The sequence below is a fragment of the Peromyscus maniculatus genome, chromosome 22 (genome assembly GCF_049852395.1).
Source record: "Peromyscus maniculatus bairdii isolate BWxNUB_F1_BW_parent chromosome 22, HU_Pman_BW_mat_3.1, whole genome shotgun sequence".
NCBI classification, from domain to species: Eukaryota; Metazoa; Chordata; class Mammalia; order Rodentia; family Cricetidae; genus Peromyscus; species Peromyscus maniculatus.
The window spans coordinates 61,701,617-61,709,816 of record NC_134873.1 but is presented as its reverse complement, the minus strand read 5'-3'; the positions used below and the strand labels follow the sequence as shown (position 1 = coordinate 61,709,816).

At 40.7% G+C, this 8,200-nt stretch overlaps 1 pseudogene; it reads right to left on the bottom strand.

Moving 5' to 3' along the window:
* Positions 1 to 7,140: 7,140 nt before the first annotated feature.
* LOC102922714 (small ribosomal subunit protein uS11 pseudogene) lies at positions 7,141 to 7,658 on the bottom strand (annotated as a pseudogene).
* Between the last annotated feature and the right edge of the window lie 542 nt (positions 7,659 to 8,200).

The window sequence follows — 8,200 nt, the reverse complement described above, 5'->3', positions numbered from 1 at the left end:
ATAAGACAGTGAATGATTTAACAATATGTATACTCAGGACTTAAAATTACCAATAGGCTAAAGGAAGAAAACAGAATTCTGCCAGAGATTAATGGGGCCTTAAAAGCAAATACATCATTAGATGCAGTGATCAAGGATAAAAGGATTTTAAGGATAAAAGTCCTTAAAATGAGACTTGAAGACAAAGAAAGAACTAGGCATGGAAAGAATCACAGGAAAATGTCACAGCACCTGTGAAGACAGAGGCTGCAGAGCATGACAACTCTGATTAAAGTCCATGGACAGATGTAGAGATAGATCTGAAGGGCAAAAGCAGAACAGATCCTACAGCATATTTCATCATCTTTGGAGGGACACCAGAGTAAACATGAAGTGCAATGGAAGTTCAAAAATTTTCACACATAGCAGAACACCATCACGCTCTAGATAGGCCACTGTTTGAGAAGAACACTAAGAGGGAAATACAGGAATTTTGAGTGGAGTTGGTGACACTGGAGATAGAGAGAAAATAGTAGCTGGGAGACAGATTAAAAACATTTGTTTTTGACAATGCAATGACTCTAGGGACTAATTAGAAACAGAATCAGCATTCATGTTTGAATTAGTGGTTCTGAGTCAGGAAGAAGCACCAGAGCTCACCTTGTGATTTGTAAAAGTACTTGTGAAAGTACTGTAAAATTGAAGTTCAGCAGCAAAGTATATGCAGTTTGACTTCTGAGGATAATTTGGGGTTGTTACTTCTCTGACTTTTGGGGATCTTCTTGTTTTCTTATGGCTTAGATCTGTTTGTCAACATCATCTTATGGCCTTCCTCACGTGTCATTTGGCAGATTTTTTTCCCCTAAGGCTTACCACCTCTATCCCTCTGTTTGTTAATGACATTTACTTGTCATTGATTCAGTCCTCTCTCCTCATTTGATCTGTTGTATGACTTCTCTTATGTATACATTTCTAATCCACCTAAAACTTCATGCTGCTGATGAAGACTGAAAAATATTGTGTTCTAGTTCTTATCTCATGTTTACTTTCTCTTTGCAACTACAATCATTAGCATAGCCCTAACGAAATGATGCTTTTAATCTCCTAGGAATCTTTATAAGAATGTGATTCCCTTCAATAGTTCTGTTGTTCAGCTGGAATTGGGCTTAACCTACAGGTAGATGGTAAATGGCTCTAATTGCAGATATCTATACTTCAGAAAGCTAAAGGTATTGTGAGTTTAGCAAATGAGAAGCTCAGCAATGTCAGGTTTATGTGCTACCCAGACATGAAAAAGAGAACAGGGAATAGGGATATGGCTTGAAGTTGTCTTGTTAAGACAGGATACAAAATCCAATTGCACAGAGTAAAAAGTGCTGGTTTACTTTTAAATGGAATGTATTTTCCCTCTTTTACCTCACCGAAGAATCAGTTTGAAGGTGATGAGAGACACAGAGTATCCTTCGTTGTCAGAACATGGGTCCCCTAAAGCTTTTCCAAAGTTTTGAAACCCTCTGGCATTTGAAATGTCATGAAGAAGCCTCTTATTTTTACTTTAAACAGTTCAACGATGAAACATGAAAACTATTTTTACAGTCTGTATACTGGAAGGTATAGTGCAACTCCTACACATAAACACCGACTTTCACACCTTTAATCATCATTTATTCTTAGAACGTTTACTTTGAGAATGTAGGTTTAAGTCATTTTCAAAAGCATGTTCTTGACATTACAAAATGTTTTCTTAAATACTGAAACACTATCATATTTCCCTTTGTGGGTTGTCCTGTAGATGTGTGTGGGACACAGTACTTTAGGATAAATCAGCTATGTTTCTTTTGGGATAACATTGATGCAGTTATCTAGGTAAGGGGTAGTTACAAATGGGTATTAAGAGAAGCCTTAAAGGAAAAAAAAATGAGTTACAAAGGAATAATCATTCCAAAGCACACTTAAAGCTGAGGTCATCATGCAGTGTTGACTGGGGAGTGTGGCAGGACAGCTCAGTAAATCTGTGAAAGCCAGGGAGCAGCAACTATGAAAGCTGCTCCCCCTTCCCCCGGGTATTCTCTGGCATCCTATTGAGTCACACTGTGTATACTTGATACCCTTGTATAGACTACAAAGTAAGGCAACTCTAATAGAAAGGAAAATCACCACTGAGCACTAATAGGAAATTCATGGTAGTGAAATTTTTGAAAGTTTCAATTTTTTCAGATGAAGGCTGGGAAGCTTGAGGTGCAAAATACCATTTGATAGCACCTGGATGTATATGTGTGTCATACAGAAGGTAATTGCCACTTCATCAGATCAAGAGAAGTGAACATGGAAAGCAGGTAGAGAAAACAAGCTCCTTAAGTTCCCTTCCCTATTGTTGTAGATACTAAAGCCACTTTGTATTTATTTGCAACACCAAAATTTATTCAAACAGTATGTACAAAACCTGTGTAAACCAAAGCCAGAGGAAATCTCAGCACAGAGATGAGAGCTGGGCATGTAATTCCACTCCTAGCTGTGGAGTTATTCACAATTATTATCTGCTGCGAGAGGGAGAGATAATTTTCCCTAAGAGTGTAGTGTTGTTTTAAAAATAATAAGCTGTGCTGGTTACCACCCAGAAAGGTCATGAGCCACAACAAAACTCAGTATCAGAGCTTTTTTAGGAGGAAGCGGGGAGGGGACAGAAAAGAGTAACCAGGCCTGGGAAGAGGCATGTGCAGAAAGAGAGAATGGGTGGGGGTGGGGAGGTGTCTGTGTCCAGCTTTTTAAGGATTTCCGTGCACATGCACAGGTGGGTTTACTGAGCTTCGCCATGCGTGCGCTGATTATGTGACCATGCTGCACATATTTGCGATCATGCAGCACACTGATGACATAAGAAATAAGACCCCTTGCTTAGCTACTGACCTGCGAAGGCGGTCATGCAGCTGAAGGAGTGGCGGAATCCTAACATGTGGTCCCTGGTAGGTCAATCATGTTTCAATGGAAAACCACAAGTTCAAGAATATTTAGGTATCACAGATTAGTCTTGTTAATTTTTTGTTTTATAATTTTTTAGGTTTATTTATTTATTGCTTTTAGAAAGAACACAAAAATGGCTGCATAGGGAAGGGGGCCTAAATCTGGGAAAAGTTTGGGGAGGGAGTTGTAAAGAGTGATGTATCTTTGATTTCCTTCTCAGCTTCTTTGTCAATTGTATATAGGAGGGCTATTGATTTTTTTTTTTTTTAGTTGATCTTGTATCCTGCTATGTTGCTGAAGGTGTTTATAAGCTGTATCAGTTCCTTGGTGGAATCTTTGGGGTCACTCAAGTATACTATCATGTCATCTGCAAATAGGGAAAGCTTGACTTTTTTTTTTTTTTTAAGATTTATTTATTATGTGTACAGTGTTCTGTCTGCATGTATCCCTACATGCCATTAGAGGGCACCGGATCTCATTACAGATGGTTGTGAGCCACCATGTGGTTGCTGGGAGTTGAACTCAGGACCTCTGGAAGAGCAGTCAGTGTTCTTAACCCCTGAGCCATCTCTCCAACCCCAAAGCTTGACTTCTTCCTTTCCAATTTGTATCCCCTTAATCTCCTTATGTTGTCTTATTGCTCTGGCTAGAACTTCAAGTACTATATTGAATAAGTATGGGGAGAGAGAACAGCCTTGCCTTGTTCCTGATTTTAGTGGAATTGCTTTGAGTTTCTCTCCATTTAATTTGATGTTGGCTGTTGGCTTGCTGTAAATTGCCATTATTATGTTTAGGTATGTTCCCTGTATTCCTGATTGCTCCAAGACCTTTATCATGAAGGGGTGTTGGATTTTGTCAAATGCCTTTGCCTTTTCTGCATCTAGTGAGATGAAGCAAAGTGCGAGAGAGGCCCACAGAAATCCACAAAGATACCCCCACAATAGACTGCTGGCAATCTATTGGTCGAGAGACAGCCCGAACTCACCTACTCTGGTGATGGGATGGGCAAACACCCTAATTGTCATGCTAGAAACCCCATCCAACGACTGAGGAATCTGGATTCAGAGATCCGGGAGTCTAATTAGCGAGAAAGAGAAGGGTTTATATGAGCGTGAATTGTTGAAACCAAGGTTGGATAAAGCACAGGGACAAATAGCCAAATGAATGGAAACACATGAACTATGAACCAAAGGCTGAGGAGCCCCCAACTGGATCAGGCCCTCTGAATAGGTGAGACAGTTGATTGGCTTGATCTGTTTGGGAGGCATCCAGGCAGTGGGTCCGGGTCCTGTGTTCATTGCATGAGTTGGCTGTTTGAAACCTGGGGCTTATGCAGGGTCACTTGGCTCGGCCTGGGAGGATGGGACTGGACTTGCCTGGACTGAGTCTACCAGGTTGATCTCAGTCCTCGGGGGAGGCTTTGCCCTGGAGGAGGTGGGAATGGGGGTGAGCTGGGGGGAAGAGAAGGGGGACAGGAGGGGGGAGAACAAGGGAATCCGTGGCTGATATGTAGAACTGAATTGTATTGTAAAATAAAAAGGAAAAAAAAGGTTGGGGAGGGAGAATATAAACCATATACAATTTTCAAAAAACTAATAACAAATAAAAAAATTTTAAATGGCCAAAGAAGAAAATTACCAGCATGGACTGCATGGTGAGCATTGCTGCTTGACAAAGTTCCAGCATTTTGACATGGACAACCACACTTCTCCAGCACATTTTTACTTTCATTTTTAATTATTCTTACTATTAATGCCTTTCCCTTCAGGAAATTTTGTGTGGGCTTTGGTAAAGGATGAAAATGTATACAATGGTAGCTCTTTAAACAAAATAATTCCTTGAAAAAAATCCCCACCACTTTGGAACCAGAAATTTCATTGTGCCCTCCTAATTACCAAGGACAGGAAAGTAAGAGGTTAATTAGACACACCTGATCCCAAGGATGAAATGCCTACGATTCAGATCCAGAGCCTGAGGCCATTAAGGGCAAAAGTTCACTTAATGTATATTGAGAAAACAGAAAGGTACGGTATAATGGGAAGAGAATAAGACATCAGGACCTTCCCTTTGGGGAGCTTTATGAGGGGAACAGACCCATATAGTAAGACTAAGAAATTGTAGTACAGTGTCTGCTGCCCAGAAGATGTCAGTTTCCCAAGGCATTTGGATAAGGGTCTCCATTCCCTTGAGGCTTTGAGGAAAGTTCCTGCTTGCTAAAGCAGTCATTATCTCAGGCAAGAGGAACATGTGGCCCTTCCATTAACTTATGGCTAGAGCCTACTGTCATAGTCAATGCTAGATTCCTCAACCCCTGATCTCAAGGCACACCCCAGCTCACATGTCCTCTTTCTCCTGTCTAATCTGTGTGTAACTGTAGAGTATAAAACTATAGAGTATAAAACTATAGAGCAGGCTGCTACAGCATCTGTTTGATCCTTTTAGGGCCAAGCCCCTTCCAGCAGCATCAAGGGTGAACAAGTGTTCGATCATAGGTAATGAAATCCAGAAAGCCATGTCATGCATGTACTGGGGGATAGATCCCAATCACACTGCCAGGGGCCCTTCAACCAGACCCAGCTACATATCTCTTTCTCTCATGTGCATAGGGTCTAGTACAGGCCCATGCAAAGTTCCACAGCTGTCAATCTAATGTTCTTGAGTTCCTATGAGCTTGGTTCAGTTGTCTCTGTAGATGTCCCCATCATGATCTTGACCCCCCTTGTTCATATAGTCCCTCTTGCCTCTCTTCAACTGGACTCCCTGGTGCTTGGCTGTCTATCTCTGCATCTGCTTCCATCAGTTATTGGATGAAGGCTCTATGATGACAGGGCATTCACCAATCTGCTTACCATGGTAGGCCAGTTCAGGCACCCTCACCACTATTGCTAGTAGTCTAATCTGGGGTCATCCTTGTGGGTTCCTGGGAATTTCCCTAGCACCAGGCTTCTCCCTTACCTCATAATGTCTCCCTCTGTCAGGATATCTCTTCCATGACTCTCCCATGCCCTCCCTCCCTTAGTTTAACCACCCCATTCCCTCATGTTCTCATCTCCCATCCCTTCCCCTCTATTATGACCCCCCATGCCCAGTTTACTCATGGAGATCACCTCTGTTTTCCCTTCCCAAGATGACCCCTCTTTGTTTCCTAGCTTCTCTAGAGCTGCGGGTTGTAGTCTGCTTATCCTCTGCTTTACATCTAGTATCCACTTATGAGTGAGTACATACCACGTTTGTATTTCTGAGTCTGGGTTACCTCACTCAGGATGATATTCTCTAGTTCCTTCCATTTGCCTACAAACTTCATGATGTCATTGTTGTTTTAGTGCTGAGAAATACTACATTGTGTATATGTAACACATTTTCTTTATCTATTCTTCAGTTGAGGGACATCTAGGTTGCTTCCAGGTTCTGGCTATTACAAACAAGTGTCCTTGTGGAATGATTGAGCATCCCTTGGGTACATGTCCAAGAGTGGTATCATTGGGTCTTGAGGTAGAATGATTTGATTCCCAATTTTCTGAGAAACCACCATACTAACTTCCAAAGTGGCTGCACAAGTTTGCACTCCCACTAACAATAGTCTTAAAATGCTATGTAAAATGAATCTTTCCATGCAACAAAACTGTAAAATGTTTGGATGTTGATATTCCATGTGTGATAAGTTCTACTTAAAAGGGGGATTGTTTCAATTAACTTTATTTCCTAAAATATATGTTTTTGATGAAATAATGTCATGCTGCTCTTAGCTGCAATGATAGAGTCATAGTAATTGGCTTAAAGAAAGTTAAAGCAGTTATAACCAGAACAATACTTATGTTTGTAAAATCACAAAAGGCATAATTGCAAATAATTTCTTCCTTTGGAAGAATTAACAATGATTGAGCTGCAATCCACTTGGCCCTGAGAGAGGATTAATACAACAGTGCAGCTATACTTCCCTTTAATGGTCAGTATTAAATATTCTGGAGTAGGCCTTCTTGTTTAGGTTCTTGCTACAAGGCCTATTTACCACTAGTTTTTGTTTTCTTCTTTATTTTTTTTTTAGATTATAATTTAATTATAACATTTCCCCTTCCCTTTCTTTCCTCCAAACCCTTCCTTATATGCCTCCTCATTCTCCATCAAATTCATGGCCTCTTTGATCATTAATTATTATTACATGCATATATGTATAGTTTCTTTTCTTTTCTTTTCTTTTTTTTTAGCTTATACAAAGCAATTTATTAACAGAAAATAATTTGAGAAGTCCTGTTCAGAGACGGCAACCACAACGACCACCCTTCCTTTGGTAATGTCAGAGGGGATGGGGGTGACATCCTCAATCCACCCAATCTTCATCCCTGAGCAAGCAAGAGCTCTGAGAGCTGTCTAGGCTCCAGGTCCAGGGGTCTTGGTCCTGTTTCGCCCTGTAGTGTGGAGTTTGATATGCAGGGCAGTGATGCCCAGCTCTTTGCACCTATGGGCCACATCCTGGGCAGCCAACATGGCTGCATACAGAGAGGACTCATCTCTGTCAGCCTTTACCTTCATTCCACCAGTCACCCTGCAGATGATTTCCTTGCCAAAAAGATCAGTAACATGGACAAAGTTGTCATTGAAGGATGTGAATATGTGGCAGACATCAAATACATTCTCTCCTTCAGCCATTTGAGGCCCAAAGCTGATGACCTGTTCTTCCTTCTTTTCCTTCCCCTTGCGAGGTGCCATTTCTGAACGTCCTCTCCTAACTCCTCCACTGGAAAGAGCTATGTATAGTTTCTTAACCCTCTGTGTTTGACTCCTGATGCTTAACAGCAGAGTATTCAGAGCCAGAGTTCATATACAATCTTTTCTCTGAGAAGCTCTCTGGAAGAACAGCACCTATAAGAGCTGGTGAGAACTCCCTGGCTGCATTTAAATTCTTAATAAACAAATAAATAAATAATCCCATGCTTTCCATTTTCTGATTGTACCGTGATCTGATGACTTTACCTTAAAGAACATACTCCTTGAAATCAGTATATCACATATTATATATTTATTATAATGCTCCTGGGTATCATATACATTTGTCAATATGATTGCTAAATACTGAATAGGAAACTTCTACTGCCAGGTCATTCTAGTGAGTACTTCTACAGGTATCCACTCATTTAATCCATACAACTTTAGAAGAATTATAGGCCATTTGTTAGTATCTAGTATCTGGCTAGTTGATTTTTTTGTCTGAAACTCACACATGCTTAGACTAATTACAACCACCAACATCATTACAACTGCT